The 21,499-nt window shown below is 42.3% G+C and overlaps 1 long non-coding RNA gene across 1 annotated transcript in view; it reads right to left on the reverse strand.

Annotated features, from left to right (window-relative positions):
- The window catches only part of LOC309542848, a 680,556-nt gene that overhangs the window by 47,239 nt on the left and 611,818 nt on the right, over window positions 1-21,499 (reverse strand). The window lies entirely within an intron of this gene.

The following is a 21,499-nucleotide window of genomic DNA, read 5'->3' on the forward strand; positions in this document are numbered from 1 at the left end:
ATCTTTCCCAACATCAGGGTCTTTTCCAGGGAGTCTTCTTTTTTCATGAGGTGGCCAAAGTATTGGAGCCTAAGCTTCAGGCTCTGTCCTTCCAGTGAGCACTCAAAGCTCTGTGGCTCTCTGAGGTGGGATTGTGATTTGGGCCCTTAGCTGGTGTGGTAAAAGCTAAGGAAGAACCACCACTGCATTCTGCCCTGGCTGGCACAAGCCAGCAGGGCTTGGAATGTGACAGTGGATCCTCTCTTCTGCCTCTCCCCTGCCCCATGTTAGGATTGCTAAGTTAGCCCCTGACATTTTCAGTTCAAAGGATCTCAGAGCACAGGTGAGGGAGAATGCAACAAAGAGCTAGAACAGGGACAGGGAACCTGCGGCCATCCAGATATTTCTGGGCTAGAACTCCCATCATCCCTAAGCATCAAGCATCTTGGCTGGAGTTTGTGGAAGTTGAAGCCCAACAGCATCTGCAAGGTCCCAGGTTTGCCATCCCTGAACCAATGTTCCGACTCAGTAGAAGGCAATCTCATTTGCAGGTTGTCTTTCTGGTACTGCCATCATTCAAGTGCACCTGCCATAATTTTACAAAGATGAACAGTAACTGTGAGTCTGCAGAATCTGATTCATTATTTAAAATAGAATTACAAAGCACACAGCAGAACAAGACTTGCTGAAGAAGGACTAGCATGGCTTCTGCACATTGCAAGCAGAGTTTCAGAACCATTGTAATGCATGTTCATGCACTGCATGATTCCACTGCTGTCAGCTAAACAAGATGCTTGCAGCACAATCACAACTTGATTCTTTCATATCTACTTGAAAATGAGTTCTGCTGATGTCAAAGAGGCTTATTCCAAGGTAAGCAAGTGCAGAATTGCAACCTAAGTCTGCAGTCATAAACCCACTTACTAGGGCATAAGTCCCATTAACACAGTAAGTGCTCATATCTTGGATTGCACTGTTAACAGTTGTGCAATTGTGTAGTATTGGTTATGAATTCACCCCTTCTGTGCTGACTATGATGCAGTGTACAGGGCAGGAAGTAAACATGTTCAACTGTGCACACATATGACAAATCCAATGATATCAATTCTGCTTTGAGAATACAGTGGTACCTCAGGTTAAGAACTTAATTTGTTCTGGAGGTCCGTTCTTACCCTGAAACTGTTCTTAACCTGAAGCACCACTTTAGCTAATGGGGTCTCCCGTTGTCGCCACGCAATTTCCGTTCTCATCCTGAAGCAAAGTTCTTAACCCAAGGTACTATTTCTGGGTTAGCGGAGTCTGTAACCTGAAGCGTCTATAACCTGAAGCATCTGTAACCCAAGGTACCAATGTATAAGATTTCAGGAACTGGAAATACCCACATATAAATCTAAGTGTATTTGCCCCACATCACATTAATTGCTATGCATAGTGAAAGCCTTTTGGAAGCTGCCCAGAATGGCTGGGGCAATGCAGTCAGATGGGTGCATTATTATTATTATTATTATTATTATTATTATTATTATTATTATTCACATGTTCCTAATGCCCCACAACAGAGATATGATTGCAAAAGTGATGGCGAATGTATGAACTGGCTCTCTGTAGCATCCAAAAAAGCCCCTGGTAATCCTTGATATCCCTTTCCAATCATTCTGCAGAATTTTCTCATATAATATTTCAACTGAAGTTGGAATTATCCCCTCCCTGGATCTACCCCTGGTGGAGAGCAGTCATTTTATGCACCCAGACATATGCAGCAGGTTGAGTCAATGTGTGCCGTGTCGATAAATCAGGCCAGCTCCCGTTATCAAAAGTTGACCAAACTTGATTTGTATGCATTACGGAACCGCAGTAATGAAAACCAACTGCTGTTCAGCTTCCGACAGAGCTAAACTCAACACGGTCGGAGGGAGGGGGTGTGCGCCTCCTCCTGGATTGTGAAGCGGCTGTGCTTTTGTTTTCTTTGTGTGGGAGGAGTGTGTGGGTAGCAGCTGTGCTGTGCCTCCAAAAACTCTCTTCTGTTTGAGGAATTAGAGCCAAGGAAAGCTTCGCCGAGGCTTAGTGGAAGACCCAGACGTGTCAAACCTTGACACGGCCCTTGCAGTGCGGCACGTAGCTTCAGGCATTCGCCCTTTCACTGTTCACAAGGCATGACACTTCAGTTTCACTCCTGGAATCACAACCAAAAGGAACTCCTCGGATGATGGGTCGTAGGATCTTTCCACTGTTGCTCCTTTCGAATGCCTTCCACTATTCCCACAATGCATGTCAGTTTAGACAATTGTTGCTTTTGTGATTCCTCACCCCACCCCACTGCACACAGACACACACAGGCACCAGATACCCCCTTCAGCTGGACACTCATCTGTGCTATCAAACGTGAACGCAACAGATGTGGCACTAGCAGCCTCTGCTGGCAGAACAGTTCCTTGTCCCATCCTTAATTAACGAGGGCTGCATCAGTTTCGGGGAAGGAAGAGCACCTGAGATGCTACAGGACAAATGCTCTGATGCTATCAATCAGCATATTTATCAGATGTGGGTTGTGGTAGTTGTTTCATATTAAATGGTCTCATATTAAATGGTGCAGTTCCAAGGGAAATATATTTTTGTTTCTCGGAATACTGATCTAGGTTCTCCCCCTCCCTCCTGCACAGAAAGTAAGGACACTTTTGGAACAAAAGTTTTCAGCTTCCCTCTGGTTTCAGTATTCATGGCAAATGATAATTCATATTCTGCTCTCACTGTAAAATGCTGTGCGGAAAGGGATGAGTAGTCTTAGAATTATGGTCTGTCTCCGAATGCAGAATCGGCACATAACTTAAATTTCTAAATACCGTTCCCATATTCACAAGACGTTCCTGAGATATTTCAGTTGAAAAGGGAGGGGAGAAGGGTGAAGTCCCCCCCTCTACATTATGTTACAAAACTTAATGAAGGGAAGATTGCCTTTAAAAGTAGACTAGTAAGCGTTTTCATCCCATTCCCAATGTTATTTAGGACAATATGTAGCTAATTTGGACCTTAGAAATAATGCTAGCATATTGTCCATCATCACAGCTGGATCTACTGAACTAAATTATCCTAAAAGGTTAATTTGTACTATAGAATCCAAACACTTCAAAAAATAAAATACATAGCTGTAACAAGATATATCCTTAGAAAAAAATCCTCCGAAAACCTAGACCCAGGCCATTTGGGGATCTAAAGTATAAAAACCAGTATTTGAATTTGGTCCAGAAACAGATTGGTATCACAAGAGGTAAGCATCGAATGTATTGTGAGCTGCATGTATATTTCTTAATTTATTTCTAGCCCCTGCATACAATCAGGATCCAATACAGGCCTGAGGTGGAGGTTCTTTTTTTTATTTGGACAAGGCCTTAAAGCACCCCAGATCCATTCTTCATCAATAAGTTGAGGTAATGAAGAAGAAAGGAAAGGAAAGGAAAGTCAGGCAGCTTACGTCCCTTCCTTTGGTTTCTAGGAACCATTCTGAATGGCAACAGACATGACTCCTATCAATGCACAGCATTTTGCTGCCTCTAGGTTTGTGGGGAAGATGAAGTTCAACTATCAGAACTGTTCTTGGAACTTTTGTGCTAGCAAGGTTACATAAATCACACCTGTTATTTGGTTATACATCAGTGGCCTTGACAATGTGTATCCTCGCAAGGCCAAAGAACTATTTAGTATGTGTAAAGCAGTCAACGTCGATAACTTTGAAACCAGCAGATGCTCCTGCTACCAGGTGCCACTGTGGAAGCCTGCTAAGGCTTATTCTAGAGACTTAAATTCCCACACAGTATCATCTCAGTATGTAACCAACTGTGGAAGAATAATATATTTCATAGGAAAACAAGATGGAAACAGAATTAACCACTCAAAGCCCCCAGGATCCACAGGATCTTCGGACATGTGAGCAGCATTGTTGCACACCACCTAAATCCCCTCAAAATCACAGTGGTGTTACTCAATAATTCAGTACACAAGGCGGATGTAGTTTCACATTGGGAAGCCAAAGATAAATCATAACAGGATGCTTAATTGGTCTATGGACTTGCCCAACTCGAGAAATCTTACAGACTGGGCTGGTCCCACCATTAGGCATGAAGGGATAACATTCCTTACACAGCAGATTTGGGGGCACTACTAAAGGCAGCAAATTGTCAGTTTTTAGTTTATTGCTACCATGGGGAGCCATTTTAATTTTTCTGCATCAGGCACCATTGGGCCATTTCTGCTTATAATAATGGTTTGTGTGCCCTTGAGCTTGTGTGCAAGGCAACGACTTTGTGTCATTCTGACCTGTTTTCCTTGGAGCCAGGAGGGCTAATGCTCCTTTGACATTGTAGCTGGATCATTCTCATAATAAATCCTGCTGCATTTGAAGCACAGTCTTTTCTACATGGTCAATCTGCCTTTATTTCATTCCCAGCGCTCTAGTTTAAAGATCAAGTGCCTTGTAAGGGATGCTAGGTCTGCCTGGGGCAAGGAAATGTCAGGCACCTTGCCCAAGTCAGGTTACAGGTGTGGATGGTGACGACTCACCTTGCAATGATGAGCTGGCAGCTCACCTTACACTGATCAATACAATCTGCTGAGTACCTTGTTGGGTCTCCAAAGGGGGAATGTGTGTGTGTGTGTGTGTGTAACCTCAATAACTAAAATAGCTCTGAACATACAGAGTGATTATACTCAACCATTGAGCAGGCACATGAGAATGTAGATAAAGGGAAACAAATTATGCTAAAAAAAAGTAGGAAGTCACGAATTTCCATTGTGTATAATATTTGGAGAATACTTGCTGTTCTAAAAATACTCTCCCATAGTTTGGCCGCCCAAGGACGTTTATGTATAATTCCTTTGCAACCTAGATTAGCTTTAGAAACAGATCTCTATACATGATGTCTGTGGGATAGAGTGGTTTTGCCTTCACAAATGCTATCTGCTTGCATTGAATTATTTCCCACACAGTCATGAAAAGGGGTATTCTTGGCACTTAACTGTGGCATTACCCCTCCTTTTAATAAAATATTAGCATTTAAAATAGTAGCTGGAGCTTAACACATGTCTCTTCCAGATGACCTGTCTATTGAGCACTCATCCTGATTTGTGGGGGGAAATCATACTGTGCTGGCTGTTTATTGAGCACTATTCTGATTTGTTTGCAAGGAGGTTACACCATGTCACAGCAAACATTTGTTATTCCACACTTTCCAGTACATTTCTCCATCACTTTCTTTACTGCTAAATGTCTGGGTTGTTGTTTGTTTGTTTGTTTGTTTGTTTGTTATGACAAATTCACTCTAACTGCAAAATCTGAACTGGCTCTCATGCAACTGAGTTGCACTTGCAAAATAGCAACAGTGTGGAACCACTCATATCCTTATGAATGGAACTTAAGAAGTCTAAAACTCAGGAGTGCAACTAGTGTTGCTGGGGCTCCTTTGATGTTGCTAAAAATGACCCTACAAACTTTGCTACACAATATGTAGGAAAAATCTGGTTTGTTTTGGAACATATCCCCAGCAGACTGCTGCAGACATTCCTTGCTCTCTGTTGAGTGTACTGTATAGTTCACACACTCGTCTCCTTCACACATATACTTTATCTTCAGTGTCTAAAACCATGAGACAGTCCCAATAAAATTGTCCTATGATGCAAGGAGCTGAATGCAATGGTAACTGCCTTATACTGAGGTAGGTTCCACTGTGAGAAGTGGGAGCTGGCTGTACATGAGTGAAACAACATAACAGAAGTGTGCTGTGTTGTGGTGAAGATGTTGAAGATGCCTAACTTCTCTGCCTCTGCTCGATTCCTGACGGAGCCACCCAGTGCATCTTTTCTGTATTATTAAGGGTCTGCAAACATCTGCTTCAGGGAATGGAAGTTTAGACCTTTCAGAAGCCCACAGTGAACTGTCCCCAAGGCAGTTAGAAAATGAATCCGCTCACCTTCATAAAATTATTGATGCCATCCCCACACTCACTGCCATTTCCTGTGAGGTGTCCAGTCGACAAGGTCCATGCAACAATGAAGCTAGCAGTGTGTCTCCTTGACCCGTTCCCCTCCTGGCTTATGAAACCTTGCCAAGCGGATATGATCAGCATCAACATCCAAAGCATCATCTCACACATTTGCACATGACTGTGGTTATCTCCTAACACTCTGCTTGATGCAGAAAAAGATCACAGAAGTTACTGCCTAGAATTATGTTCTTGTTTAGCAATGCTTTTTTTTTAAAAAAACTACTGTATACAAGTTCTAAAAGCTAAAGAAAATAAATAAATAAAGGCGGCCTCGTTTACAGATCTAGGCATAGGGGCATCAGCTCTGCATTTCCAAGCTTAGATTCCAAGGTTGTGATAGATTTCTAAACAGTCTGCTCTGCATTCTTGCTTCATTTTTATTTTTTGGTAGGCGGTGTTATCTGGCGTATTCTGAGCATGGCGACCACACAGTATGAATTGTAACACTAAATGGTTGTGAAAGGCCTGATGATGAAATCAGAGCTGTGCGACTCAGAACTGATTTATATTGCTAGAGCACAGTAATCAAAATTAATGCTACGGAAAGTAACATTTTCAGCAAAATAGCACAGGGGAAGTGCATTGCCCTATTTTACTTATTAACTATAACTGCATTTGCTTTTAGGGCAAGTGTAAAAATAAGGCAGAGATACAACATTACTAACCATATTTTGTGGTAATAATCTCTTTCTCTCTCTGTTTTTCTCTCTCTGTATGTATATATATATATATATATATATATATATATATATATATATATATATGCAGGTTTTGGTGTCTTCGGGTGTCTTCCCGTGTAAGAGTCGGGGTGTCTGTGCGACGTTTCGACGAGGTCTCACTCGTCATCTTCAGGCTGGTGCTTTCGGCTTCTTGTTACTGGAACAGAGCAGAGTCTGGTGTTTGAGTTCCTATAAATACTGTTGAGGGGTGTGGTGTATAGCCTCCAACGTTCTGGGCAAAGAGGAAGTTCCTAGATTAGTGTGCCTTTTCTTCTTTTGTTCCTTAATTACTTGAGGGATATCTTGGGTGATTTCATGAGTGATATTCAGAATATCACTGGGTGGGTCATTAAGTGTAGATTAGTTGCTAAAGCTTTCGTGTCTTGACCTCTTGAGCTTGTGAAGAGTTTTTCTGAGAAGATGGCTGTGCTGCATTTAGTTGTGCTCTGGCTTGGCTTCGTGTATAGGGGCGAGCTATGGTTCTGTGCCTTGTGCCAGCCAGATCTGTGTAGGGATTGCAGGGGGGTGCAGCATCCGGAGGTGCCACTATAGTTTGGCTACTGGATGGAGTCTGTAATATGTCTGTGGAGAGGGTCTGGGTTTGGGTCTGGTGTGGTTGATTGGTGACGGCGTTCTGTGTGCCTCTGGTTCTGGTGTCGGTTTTTGTGGGGAGGGCTAATTTCCAGATGTCTGGCAGGCGGGACGTGTCGTCACGCTTGTTCATGTTGTGAGGGTGTTTCTCTATCTCGATGGCTTCCATGATTATTCTCTTGTGGTGATGTTCCATGTTAAAGAGCAATTTGGAATCTGCAAAATTAATTTCATGTCCTGTTTCTTTCATGTGTTGGAAAAGAGAGGAAGTTTTTTCTTCTTTTTTGACGGCATTCTTGTGTTCTGCGATACGTGCATTTATTCGTCTGTTTGTTTGTCCAATGTACGTGGCTGGGCAGACTTTGCAGGGTATTTCATAGACCCCTTGGTTTTCCAGCTGGATTTTGTCTTTTGGGTTTCTGAGGATATTGGCTATTTTTTGGTTGGTGCAGAAGGCTGTTTTGATATTGTGTTTATGGAGGATTTTGCTGATTTTGTCTGTAGTGCCCTTGATATAAGGAAGGAGGGCCATGCCATTGTTTTCTTCTGTGTCTTGGTTTTTGGGGGGTGTTTCTTTTTGGATTAGCTTCGTAACCCTGTTTTTCTGGTATCCATTGGCGATTAACACATTTGAGAGATTCTGTAACTCAGTTGTCAAGTGGTCTTTGTCAGCCAGGCGTTTGGTTCTGGAGATGAGAGTCTTGGCTACGGAGTTTATTTGTGCAGGGTGGTGGTGTGATTGTGCATGTAAGTAGCGGTTGGTGTGTGTTTTTTTCCGGTAGATAGTGTGTCCTAGGGAGCCATCAGGTTTTTTGTAGATTAGGACGTCAAGAAAGGGGAGTTGGTTGTTGTCTTCTATTTCCATAGTGAATTGTATTTTGGGGTGTAGGCTGTTGAGATGTGTGAGGAAGCTATCTAGTTTTTCTTTCCCGTGTGGCCAAATTACAAAGGTGTCGTCAACATATCTGAGCCAAAGTTTGGGTTTGTGTTCTGACTTGTCTAAAGCATTGGTTTCAAAGTGTTCCATGTACAAATTTGCGATGACCGGTGAGAGGGGTGATCCCATAGGTGCTCCTTCTATCTGTTTGTATCTTTGTCCATTGTGGATGAAGTACGTGTTGGTTAGGCAGTGGTTGGTCAGGTCCAGGATGTATTTGGGGGGGTTGTATTTGTTTTGAATGGCTGTCAAGGCTTCATTAATGGGCACTTGAGTGAAGAGAGATACAACATCGAAGCTCACAAGTAGGTCATCGGGATGTAGGTATTGTTTCTTTATTGTTTCTATGAACTGGAAGGAGTTAGTAACGTGTGAAGCGATGGATTCTGCATAGGGCTGAAGTTGCTTAGCGAGAAATTTAGCGAGATTTTGTAGAGGTGAGCCTATGGAGCTGACTATTGGTCTGAGTGGTGTTCCTTCTTTGTGTATCTTGGGGAGACCGTAGAGTTTGGGGCATCTGGATGATTTTTCTCTGGGGATGATTCTTAGCTGGATTTCTTCACTGATAGGAGAGGCTTTTATTTTGGATTTGGTGGTTTTTTCCAGATAGGTGGTGGGATCTGTTTTTATAGGTTGGTAGGTAGGGTCTTGGAGTAGATTTGATAGTTTTGCTTGGTAGTCCGATGTGTTCATCACAACAGTGGCGTTGCCTTTGTCTGCTGGGAGAATGATTATGTTGTTGTCTTTCCTCAGGTTGGTGAGTGCTTTCTGTTCTTCTTTGTGTAAATTGCTTCTGGGTGGTTTGCTGGAGCAGAGGATGTTGGTGACTTCAAGTCTGATTTTATTGGCTTCATCTGGGTCGATTTTGGTCAGGCTAGCTTCGACTCCGCATATGATGTTTTCCGTGGGGATGCGTCTCGGGGCGACTGCAAAGTTGAAACCTTTGGAGAGTACTTTGGTTTCAGTTGGGGTGAGGATCCTGTTTGATATGTTATGTACTGTTTGTTTCATGGGTTGTTGTGGAGGGTGGCTGGGCTTCTGGCGTTTCTCTAGTTTGTAGAGTTTGTTGGTGTGTCTGTCTGTCTTATGTGAGGTCTCAGTTTCAGCTCTCCAGACGGCTAGTTGTTTGCATTTGTCCCAGAGTGCAGGGTGGATTTTGTTACATAGTTTGAGGTGAAGAGTGAGCAGATCTTTGTTGGTTTGGTTTAGTAGGTATCTTTTCTTATGTATTTCGTTTCTGATTAGGGATAGTTCAGTTCGTTTCAGGATCCTTTCGGTAGCTGGGGTTTTAGAGTGGAATTTAAGTTGGAAGCATGTGGGAGTTAAGTTGTTGTCTCGGCAGTTACGTAGGAACAGGAGATCACATAAGATGGTGGCTCTTCGGATTTCTAGTTTCTCGTAGGTTCTTGTCAGCTGGAAGGTTTCCTCCCCGTAGAGGTGAGATATTTGCTTTCGTAGATTTTCACGGGTACAGATTTTCTTTCCAACACATGAAAGAAACAGGACATGAAATTAATTTTGCAGATTCCAAATTGCTCTTTAACATGGAACATCACCACAAGAGAATAATCATGGAAGCCATCGAGATAGAGAAACACCCTCACAACATGAACAAGCGTGACGACACGTCCCGCCTGCCAGACATCTGGAAATTAGCCCTCCCCACAAAAACCGACACCAGAACCAGAGGCACACAGAACGCCGTCACCAATCAACCACACCAGACCCAAACCCAGACCCTCTCCACAGACATATTACAGACTCCATCCAGTAGCCAAACTATAGTGGCACCTCCGGATGCTGCACCCCCCTGCAATCCCTACACAGATCTGGCTGGTACAAGACACAAAACCATAGCTCGCCCCTATACACGAAGCCAAGCCAGAGCACAACTAAATGCAGCACAGCCATCTTCTCAGAAAAACTCTTCACAAGCTCAAGAGGTCAAGACACGAAAGCTTTAGCAACTAATCTACACTTAATGACCCACCCAGTGATATTCAGAATATCACTCATGAAATCACCCAAGATATCCCTCAAGTAATTAAAGAACAAAAGAAGAAAAGGCACACTAATCTAGGAACTTCCTCTCTGCCCAGAACGTTGGAGGCTATACACCACACCCCTCAACAGTATTTATAGGAACTCAAACACCAGACTCTGCTCTGTTCCAGTAACAAGAAGCCGAAAGCACCAGCCTGAAGATGACGAGTGAGACCTCGTCGAAACGTCGCACAGACACCCCGACTCTTACACGGGAAGACACCCGAAGACACCAAAACCTGCATTCCTGTACCCGTGAAAATCTACGAAAGCATATATATATATATATATATATATATATATATATATATATATAGCTCCTTGTTCAATCCAGTAAATTCATTATAAGAATATAATTTGACTTTGACTTCAAACAAGTGGAAAGAGTTGCCAAAGATTTACAATGAAGCTCCCCCCCCCCTCATCATGGAATCCATCAGGGGGGCAATAAATTGAAAAGTATCTTCCGATTCACTTTTAATTGTATTTATATACTCCTCCACATTTATCCAATTCCTCTGGCTTTTTTTTTCCAGGGGGAGGTGTCAGTAAGAGAAAGTGGGGGGTGGGATACAAACAGGGGGGGGGGATATGTATTTTTAATCCAAGGTCACATTTACAATAGTACGCCTCTGTTAAAACTGCATTTGAAGAGTTACAGTGTTTTCAGCCAAAATTCCATTCCAAGCTGAATGAGATTAGAGGAGTAGAAGTGGGCAGAACAATGTGTTTTGCTGCATTTTTATCTGACGCAGCTGAATTAATCACATGCATACCTCCACTGCTGGAGGCGGAATGTCTCCCAATACCAGCCTCTGGAAATCGCCTCTTGTCCTTCTTGCAGGCTTCCCAAAGGCGCCTCCTGCTTTAGTCGGTGGAACTGGCACTACTACAGATGCCACATAATACCCCCTTCTGCATTTGTAAGAACTGGATCATTTAGTGTGGCAGCACCTATACTTTGGAACTTCTTGCCCATTGATATCAAGCAGGCAAATCAGAAGAGATGACACTCACTAGGGTTATGTGTCCCCCAAATCACAAAACAAACAGGAGCGATTTGGGTGAGGTTTTCACTTCCTAAATTGAATTGCACAACTAGAGTCAGATATGCCCAAAGGTCTCATTTTTAAAGTGACCACTATTATTATTCTCAACCTGACTTGAAAATCACCCTGAATTTGAAGAGTGGGTAGAGAGGTGGGAAGAATTTTTCATTTTGACTGACGGGTCCAGGTTTTTAATTCAAGCAGTTTTCCCCCAGGGCACTCCAATCGCAGTGGTTTGGTGGGCGGATGTATAAACCTTCAAAAGTATGTTTGTTTTCACATGGATGTATTATTTCCCTCTGCTATGCAAGTCAGTGGAGAGATCTCTCTCAGAGAGTGTAGCCTGAATCTCTCAAAATCAGCAGGGAAGGAGAAGAGAAGTCCATGCATCCCCACCAATGCTTGAGGTAACAGGGTCTTGCTGAGAGGGTGATATTTCCCCCAACCTACTTTTCCTGGGGATCCAGGTTTATTTTCCCACCCCCACTCCTATGATTCCTTTTATGCCCCCCCCAAAAAAAATTGGCAAGTCTGCCTTTGTGGGAGAATGGCTGCAAGTATCATTCAGAAGTTTGGTCATTCCTTCCGTTCCTGCTTATTGTGTCAAAAAATGAATTAAATGTGTTCTTGTTTCCTCTTGTTGTATTTTGATATGTTATTTGTTGGTGTTAAAAAGCACTTGTCTGATCAGCGAATAAATTTTATTTACACTTTTGTATACTGTCTTGGAAAATAATAATAATAATGATGATGATGTATACCTCATCCATCTGGGTGGCTCCCAACAGAATATTAAAAACACAATAAAACACATTAAAAACTTCCCTAAACTGGATTGCCTTCAGATGTCTTCTGAAAGTCAGATAGTTGTTTATTTCCTTGACATCTGATGGGAGGGCATTCCACAGGGCAGGCTCCACTACTGAGGAGGCCCTCTGCCTTCACACTCTAACCTATGGCTTGATTCTTTACTTTATGTAGGTTGACTTCAATAATCATAGTTCACATGTTTCAGGTGCAGAGACATCAGGTACAGAGGTAAGGACATTTCCTTCCTGCAGCCTCAAAGTCTAGAGAAATATATAGCTTAGATTCCTTCCTATGCTTCAATTATCTTGAGAGAAAGTGAAACGGTATCTTTTAATGGACCAATTAATCATTTTGAATATTGCAAGCTTTCAAACTACTACTATTACTATTATTTAAGATCTGCATAGGCACTTGTTGTGCGCTGTACAGATCACAAAGGCTTCATCACCCTCATTCTAAGGTCATGCAGTCCACATTAGACAAACAAAACAGAATCATGGAAGGATGAAGGTGAGATTGAAAGTAGGAAGTTAGGAGGAAATCAAGGTGGCAGCTGAAGAGCAAAGAATATATTTGAGGAAGGCAAGGAGAGTGGTTTAAAAGCAAGAGAAGACTCATTGTGGTGGTAGATGTCATAGCAGAGGAAGGTACAAAGGCAGACATGAGCCACAAAGTGGGTGAATAAAGGGGTCAACCAGGATTTCAGACAAAAAAGATGGCCTAGAAATGAGTGGTTGCATTCTGTTCTGTCCAGAATTAGGAATGTCACTACAGATATTCACAGAGAAACTTAATGCAGCCAGACATCCCCAAACATGCATTTAGGCTTCTGACATGACGAAAGGATGATCACGTCATCCACACTAGGCCTCACTTTACATCAACAAAACTGCACAAGAGATATGGTTCCTATCAGATTTCCAAAAGCCTTTATCGAAGTGGGGAAGGGAAATTATGTTTCTTCATAAAAATGCTTGGCACATTTCACTTAAGCTCACCTGAGCAGAGTTTTGTTGTTCTTGGATTTTTCTCCCCCTACAGCTGCATTGATCTTTTCTGTGTGATTGCCTTCCTTTTCATGCCTGAAAAGCTTCAGTATTGATAGGAAGTGGAATCTTCACCATCTACTTCACTGGGCTGGAGAATTTGGGTATCATTATTATTATTATGAATATTATTTTTTAAATTGTATACCACCCTTCATCCATATATCTCAGGGCAGTTCATAACATAAAATTGCAATATTAAAAAAGAGCACATAATAAAAATAAGAACAAAAACAAACCAATAATCACTTCTTATGTTACCTTTGTGGCAAGGGAGCTGCTGCAATGCAGCACTTAAGGAACATGAAAAGCTATATGACCACATGGGAGGAAGCCAAATCGCTGCTCCTACCCATGCCCAAGTTGTGCTAGGTTCCAGGAAGAAAACAAATAGAAGATAAACCACTAAGCCTATGCAAAATGTTCATAAGAGATATGTTTGGATAGAAAAGTGGGTTTTAGGGGGCCCAAATTGTTCACCAACCACATCAAAGTCTTTCATTGCTTGTTTGTTCCTTTGAGCAGTGCCAAAACAGTTTTGATGGCTAACGTCATGAAAACAGGCAAACAAGCAAAGTTGTTGAGGGTTTTTTTTTTGGGGGGGGGGAAACAGCACTGCCGACATGGGCTCCCACATGTCCGGATTTTCCTGGACATTTTGCCGATTTCCACTCAGACACTGCTGCCGACTGGCTACCCTAACATAATTAATGTAATAACTTTAGGACACATCAAAGTCAATTACATTTGGCTATATGACATTTTAGAATGAGAACTGGAAGCATCAGATTCAGCTGTATGATGACATCACACAGTCAAGTCAGAGTGAGGACAATTAAGGTGCTACCATGCATAAGTTAGATGCCACCATGTGTGCTTAGAGCAGCACCTAGGATGTTTGTGGATGCCTTAGTGCCTGTGGCACCAGCTTCAAGCCATCCTTTTCACCACCACATCCCAGTAAGAGAAATTGGAGGTCACATATTGGTGAGGCACAATCAGAGTCTGATCCATACTAGCATCAATTCAGGACTTGGATTGTTGTTACTAATCTAATGGCAGTTCAACCAAAAAAAAAAAAACCCAAGCAAAATAATCTGATGTGGATTTAGAAAGAAGTCTGCCTTTTGCTATAAACACCTACACAAAATTGAGTCTCCATGGTATCCAGTTCTTCTAGCTTTGACACAGTATGTCACAGCAGATGTTGTATTTGAGGGTACCTTGAAACAAAGAAGGACAGGTAGGTTTTGAAGCACCTTTCTAATGTAAGATAAAAACCCAGGTGCAAGTAATAAAAAGGATTTACCTTCTGTGTATCTAATATAGAATATGATTGCACAAAGTCTACCAGCTCCCCTGCTGTTTTCTATCATGCACAAAACTAAGGGTGGGTTAAAGTTTGCTCATCTTATTGGAATTATTCTGGCTTCCCTTGAAATTTGTCAAATGTTTAGCCAAATTTTGTGCAGCAGCACTGGGCAAAGCAGCCCATTTTCAAAGCCTGCTGCTAGACACAGGAAAGACCTTTGAGATTTTGACCTACCTAGTTCTTTACTGGTTACTTGCTGATATGGCATGCATCCACATTTTAAGACGGGAGAAAATGTCATATCCTGTTTTGCCAATGGTGTATGCTTATGGTGTTAGAAGATTATAGTGTTATGTCCAACAGGTAGATCGCGATCTACTAGTAGATCACGGGGTGTTCCTGGTAGATCTCTGGCCCCTCAGCGATCTCCTTACAAAGAAGCAAAAGAAGCAAAAAACAACAACCAACTCTGCCTTTCCTAAAAAAGCTCCACAACTTTGGCTTCCTAAAAAAAAAAGCTCACAAATACTGTGAGTAAATTACAGTCTATTGGGAGTTGGATGTTCCAGGTTATGAGAACCCATGTCACTGCGAGCTGAATTATTCCTTTTTTGAACAGACAAATGACAAAACAGGACAGAAGGAGGTCGAGATGAGCATGAGAGTTTCACAACATGAAATCTCCTGTGACGTTTACTTCTTTTATTTATATTCAGGGCTTCTCTTTAGCCTGAGCTCACAAGAGCTCAGCTTTGGCACCTCTCAGGTAGGTGCCATTGCCATTCTAAGAGAACAAGGAAGAAGTTAATGGTGAGCTCTGACACCTCTTTTATTTATATCTCATCTTTCTTCCATCATGGAACTCAAAGTTAGCATATGATGAGGTGTCCCACCAGGCACTGACCCAACCCAAACCTATGTGGTTTCAGCAGGATTGTGGCCTTGTGTTGTTCCTTCAGACAATACCTGAAGGTAAGGGATGTAAATTATTCCACCTAAGGTTTTGTACTGTGAGAAATAAGACTAATGCTATCTTGTCTGTCTTGGCCCTTTAATCATATAATCTTTGTGCTTCTTATTTCCAAAGTTCCTAAGTACACTGGGGCACACCAGTGCTCATTTAGCGACAGTGAGACATATGGCAAAACAGCATCATTTTACATTCAGAGCTGTATCTTGCTCGACATCATGTCACTGAATGTTCCCTATTGTAAAACTCATATGCTCATTTTGACCTTGTTGTCATTGTTTTGTTATATAAATTATTCAGCTTGCAATGTCACATAGGTTAGACACTCCAGCAACTATCAGGAGAGGCGGGGAAGGAGGAGAATGTCCTAGAAGTTTCCAAATGCCAAGCAAGTTTGCTGCCTTCCTGAAAAGTTTCAGGAGAGGAGATGATGAATTGCACAGTACCCAGCTGAAATTGCTATTGGGATGAATTAAGCCACGCGATGCCCTGTGGACTTTGAAAGGTTCACCTCAGGAGAACCAAGTGGAGTTGAGAGAGGATATTCCCTCTTTGAATATGGCCTAGGGGGCTGGAGAATTTTTTTGCCAGCTTCTAAAAAGAAACTTACCCAAACCTATGTTGAAAGATTGTCCTAAGTTAATGAGATCTTTGAATTTCCAATGTCAGCTTCAGAAGCAACCATTCCAATTCAGTGTTTTACTATTTGTAACAACCTCTGATCTATTAGACATGTGAACTTATAGGATGAACTGTCAGCTGCATTTGGTCACAATGCGCCAGGATACGAATGGTGTAGTACATTCTCCCTGGATCTTCTTCTTTGGAGTAGGGGCAAATATATACGAAAAAGCCTTGCTGCTTATTTCTAGTTTGATTTTATCACTGTAACAAATCATGGCACACACTAAGTGTGAGAAGGCTTTTGGGGAAAAATTACATTGATGATGAAATAATGGTTCATAACATAATAATAATAATAATAATAATAATAATAATAATAATAATAATAATAATAAGGCCCTCGGCGCTGAACCTCAGCGTCCGGGCAGAACGATGGGGGTGGAAATGCTCCTTCAGGTATACTTTAGTAATTCATGGGGGGGGGACCATTTAGCCTCTCTTTAGTCTGGATGGGGATTAGATTTGCTGTCCCTTTTTAATTATACTCTCCTTGCCCTGGTATCTCTGAGGCATTCCTCATAGTCACATTGTTAGCATCCTAGTTAAGGCAAGGAATGAAGGGGTATGTTTAGCTAGTTTAATTGTTAAATTACTCCTATGTTGCTGATGTTAATGACAGTGATGTTGTTTTTAAAATGCTGGAACCCGCATTGGAAATTATTCTTCTGTCAATGAAAAGAATGGGTATATTGTAGGTAGGGTGTTGTAGAAAGCAGCAAATAAGTCTCCCTTTTTGGCTTGCTTTTCATAGGGAGAGCCCAGTCTGTGGTAGGCCAGTTGGTTGCTGTCAGGTCGATATGAACTCGGTCTGTAAAAATGCAGGTCCTGTACTAGGGAATATTAGGAGACTGGTTGTTTAAAAATAAAGGTGGTGTTATTTTTATTTAATTATCATATTTATATAGCACCCTCCGTCAGAGGATGACAGTGGTTCACAGTAAAATACAAACAAACATTAAAATGACTTTATGCATATATTTTGGTATAACTGCATGTGAAATACTATGTACATTTCTGGACATCATATAGCTGGAAAAGGTGAAGACAAGGATGACAAAAACGGCCACATCCTCTTTCGAGAAAAGGCCAAAGCAACTGAGGCATTTTTGGATGATGAATTTATATACTACTTAGTGTCCAAATAAGCTTCTGAGTGATTTAGAAATATGAGAACCACTTGGCAGGTTATGGGTTTGGAACAGAGATGGCAGTGGACCATGAAAGTCGATAGCGAGAGGTTTTTCTTCTTCCCTCACATAAGCTAGCACTCAGGGTCATCTGATGAAATTCATGGGCAGAAAGAACTCCTTGACATAATGCCTAATTAATTTATGGAACAAGCCATGATCATAACTCCTCCCATCATAACTGGTGAGGCCTTGGATGCTGTATATGGTGGCTAGAGCATCCAGGGATGCTGCTAACCATGCAAATAATAGAATTGTAGAACTGGAAAGGACTGAAACTGTCTTCTGGTCCAACCCCCTGCAATGCAGGAAATGCCCCATTCTTTCTCACCTGTCCTCCCTGCAATTGTTTCAGAGTAACGCAAAGGAGAGACATGTCTGAAGAGGTTTTCTTACTTGAAGAGTTGTGTGATGGTTTCTTCCAGCAGCTTCTGCCTTGCTTCTCCTCTTGGAAACATCTCTGTGAGGAGCCTTTAGAAAAGCACTCTTGACTGACATGACATGTGCACTGACATGACATGTGCATTGACAGGCACTCAGAAATGGAAGATTTAACTTAACCACTAGGAGAACCGTAACTGTAGATTCACTTAAATATGACAGATATGTGATACCAGTGACCTCTGATTGATTGTTTGGGTTGTTGTTGTTTCCAATAATAGTCTCAAGTTGTAGTCTTAATTTTAGCTGGGGTTAGCTTTGTTGACATTCGTGAGGCTGCATCTCAGCCATACACTTCATTAAAGAGGACCACACGCTTATTTCCCAGATGAGGATCATGTAGTGTGGATTCTATTTATTTCTCTCTCCAGCATTGCAGACAGATTCCTTCTGGTGCTGAGCACGGAGAGATGCTGATTTACTCTATTTTCAAACATGTGTTTTATCTTCTGGTGCCATGCCTGGGCAGCAATTGTACATGATTGTGAAGCGATTTCCCCTTCAGCTGTGGCAGTCCCTTCATTTGAACAGTTACCAAAACCTGAGTATCTTTTGTGTTGCAAGTTATTTTCTTTGGGCTGGTTTTTAGTGGCCACATATATGCTGGTAGGGGGTGCTACTGGGTTTATACACCTGTCCTTAACAATGAATGTTCAGGAAGGATGTGTTCTCGGGTGTTTAGACAACAGTCAGGCTGCGTCATGAGACAAAGTTAGCAACAAGATAACATACCATATATTAGAATAAGAGTATGCAGTTTACTGCAAAAATAGAAAATTCAGTGGAACCCAAGGGGTAATAAAGACAGGAAGGAACTAATGCCAACCATGGAGAAGAAAGAGTACCAGATGGACACCTGTGGAGCCAAACTGGCATAAGGAGGAAAGTAAGGATGCAACTACATGCTACAAAGCAATACCGGTACCAACATGAGAGTTAAATGAGGATAGAGTAAGAAAGAGAAAAAGAAGCAGAAATGCAAACATTACCCTTTTCTATGTTGCTTCCAAAGTTCTCCACTTCTCTTGGCATAGAAAAGGACCACATGTTTGGTAAGTTAAAAACGGTTTACTTACAAACTCTTCAAAGGTCAGATTCATGTGCTTTTCCACACAGCAGCAAGAAATGGCAGGCAGTAAAACAGGTTCCAAAGCAGCAACAGTTTCTAAATTGTATAGAAACACAAAGATGGCTTACTTAAGCCACTCAGACTAAGCTTGGAGCATCCAGCTTACACCTCCTTACTGGTAAAGTTCACATGGTAGAACAGAAGAACAAAGATTTGATACTCCCAAGGTAAGGGGGAGTGACCTAGCTGAGCAGGACAGCTTACTCTGTGGTATTAATCTCTGTATGCATTAATTAGACTTAAGCATGTTGGCTATGGCTGGATATCCCACATGGTCACCTAAGGGAAGGGTTTTTCAGGAAAAGGGGGAAGAAAAATGATTCCTAGAACACAATGACATGCCCCCTTGCTAGTTCAACATGATGGATGTGAATTCAGAATTTACTTTAAATTAGTCATACAGCCAAATGGTTATATAGAAAGTAATTGTATAAGAATTTGACCAACTATGGGCCCAAGATAATGCTGCAATTGCACTTTCTTCCCCCTCTCTTCTGGTGTTATGTTTTAGTTTGTATTGTGTAAAATGGCTGCTGTGTTTTTAATTTCTACTTCTTTGTCCTTTTGGATTTTTGTAGGCATTGATTTTCTCTCCCCCCCCCCTTGCTTCTTTTCACACAGAGGCAGTCTTGACAACAGAGCATTTACTGCCTTGTTTCGTTAGAGCATTATCAGTTTCGGCAGTGGTGGTGCTCATGAAAGTTGGGAAGCAGAGCTAGTTAAATAACTCGAGCTCCTTCTGCAGCAAAGTTGAAACGGAGGATCCCTCCACCCCATAGCAAATCAAAATTATTGCCTTCTCACCTGCTGCGATTTCCAGCAATATATATTTAGGAAGCATTAAATCTGTCCTGGAGGTAGAGCAGATTTTACTAAAACATATTTACAGGTTTATGATTCTGTAAAATTAACTGCAGCAAAGATGTACAAATGACTCAAATATTCCCTCCTCCTCCTTTTTTTTCTTTTCTTTTTGCACTTCTGTTGTAACATGTGAAGTTGTGACTTACACATTTTCCAAATTGCAAATGTGATTTTAGCTTAGGAATGGGCAGAAGGATGATCTGGGTCTACTAATAGATCTTCCGGTGATTTGCAGTAGATCAGCAAGGGTTTCTGACTCCAGTGTGTGTTAATAGAAGCAACAAAATGAACCCCTGCCCATCTGTCTTAAAGTATACTGCTGAAATGAAGATGTTAGTGCATGGGGCTTCCTTCCAATCTCCCTGCACCCACCACCTGCTTTGGAGGTGCAGGAGAACCTCCACAGAAGAGTGCACAGAAGAGGGGTATCATTGCATCTGGTAAACCTCCTGCTGGTGCAATGATCTGAAGAGCACAATGATCTCCATAATACTGGTCAGCCATTCTATTAGCAAAGGGAGGGACCTTCACATCACTTTTCTGGATCCAGAATTCTACTGAATGATGCAGGGGATTCCCTGAAGGTGTGCAGCCTGGGAGTCATTTTGGACTCACAGCTGTTCATGGAGGCGCTGGTTAATTCTGTGTCCAGGGCAGCTGTCTACCAGCTCCATCTGGGGGACCCTACCTGCCCACAGACTGTCTTACTAGAGTGGTGCATGCTCTGGTTATCTCCTGCTTGGATTACTGCAATGCGCTCTACGTGGGGCTACCTTTGAAGGTGACCCGGAAACTACAAATAATCCAGAATGCAGCAGCGAGTGGCTTCCAAGACCATATTGCAACAGTCCTGAAAGAACAACATCAGCTCCCAGTACATTTCCGAGCAAAATTAAAAATGTTGGTGCTGACCTTTAAAGCCCTAAAGGGCTTCGGCCCAGTATACCTGAAGGAGCGTCTCTACCCCCATTGTTCTGCCCGGACACTGAGGTCCAGTGCCGAGGGCCTTCTGGCGGTTCCCTCACTGCAAGAAGTGAGGTTACAGGGAACCCTGCAGAGGGCCTTCTTGGTAGTGGCGCCTGGCCTGAGGAACGCCCTCCCATCAGATGTCAAGGAAATAAACAACTATCTGACTTTTAGAAGACATCTGAAGGCAGCCCTGTTTAGGGAAGTTTTTAATGTTTGATGTTTTATCATGTTTTTAATATTCTGTTTAATATTCAGCTGCCCAGAGTGGCTGGGGAAACCCAGTCAGATGGGTGGGATATAAATAATAAATTGTTATTGTTATTGTTATCCTGTGGTCCACTGGATATTGGACTCCAAATCCCATCAGCTGCTGCCACTGTGGCCCATGAGCACTGTAGACCAACAGCATATGGAGGGCCACAGTTTCCCCCTTAATCCGTTTCAGGGTGCAAACAGTCCGCAACTAGAGCACCTCTGCACATGCGTGAAGCACGCAGATCGCTTCTGCATATGCACGGGCGGCAAACTCGGAAGTAAACACTTCTGGCTTTGCCATGTTCGTAAGCTGAAAGTCTGTAACTAGAGCGGAACGCAACACGAGGTATGACTGTAATGAAGCTGCCCCTGAACCTCAGTTGTCATGCGTAAAATAGTTATAGGCATAATTATCACAAATGGTCGATGGGTGGAACCTGCTTCACAGCTGTACCAAAGTGAAGGTGGGATCTCGCTAC

The sequence above is a fragment of the Podarcis vaucheri genome, assembly GCF_965113315.1.
Source record: "Podarcis vaucheri genome assembly, chromosome: 1".
NCBI classification, from domain to species: Eukaryota; Metazoa; Chordata; class Lepidosauria; order Squamata; family Lacertidae; genus Podarcis; species Podarcis vaucheri.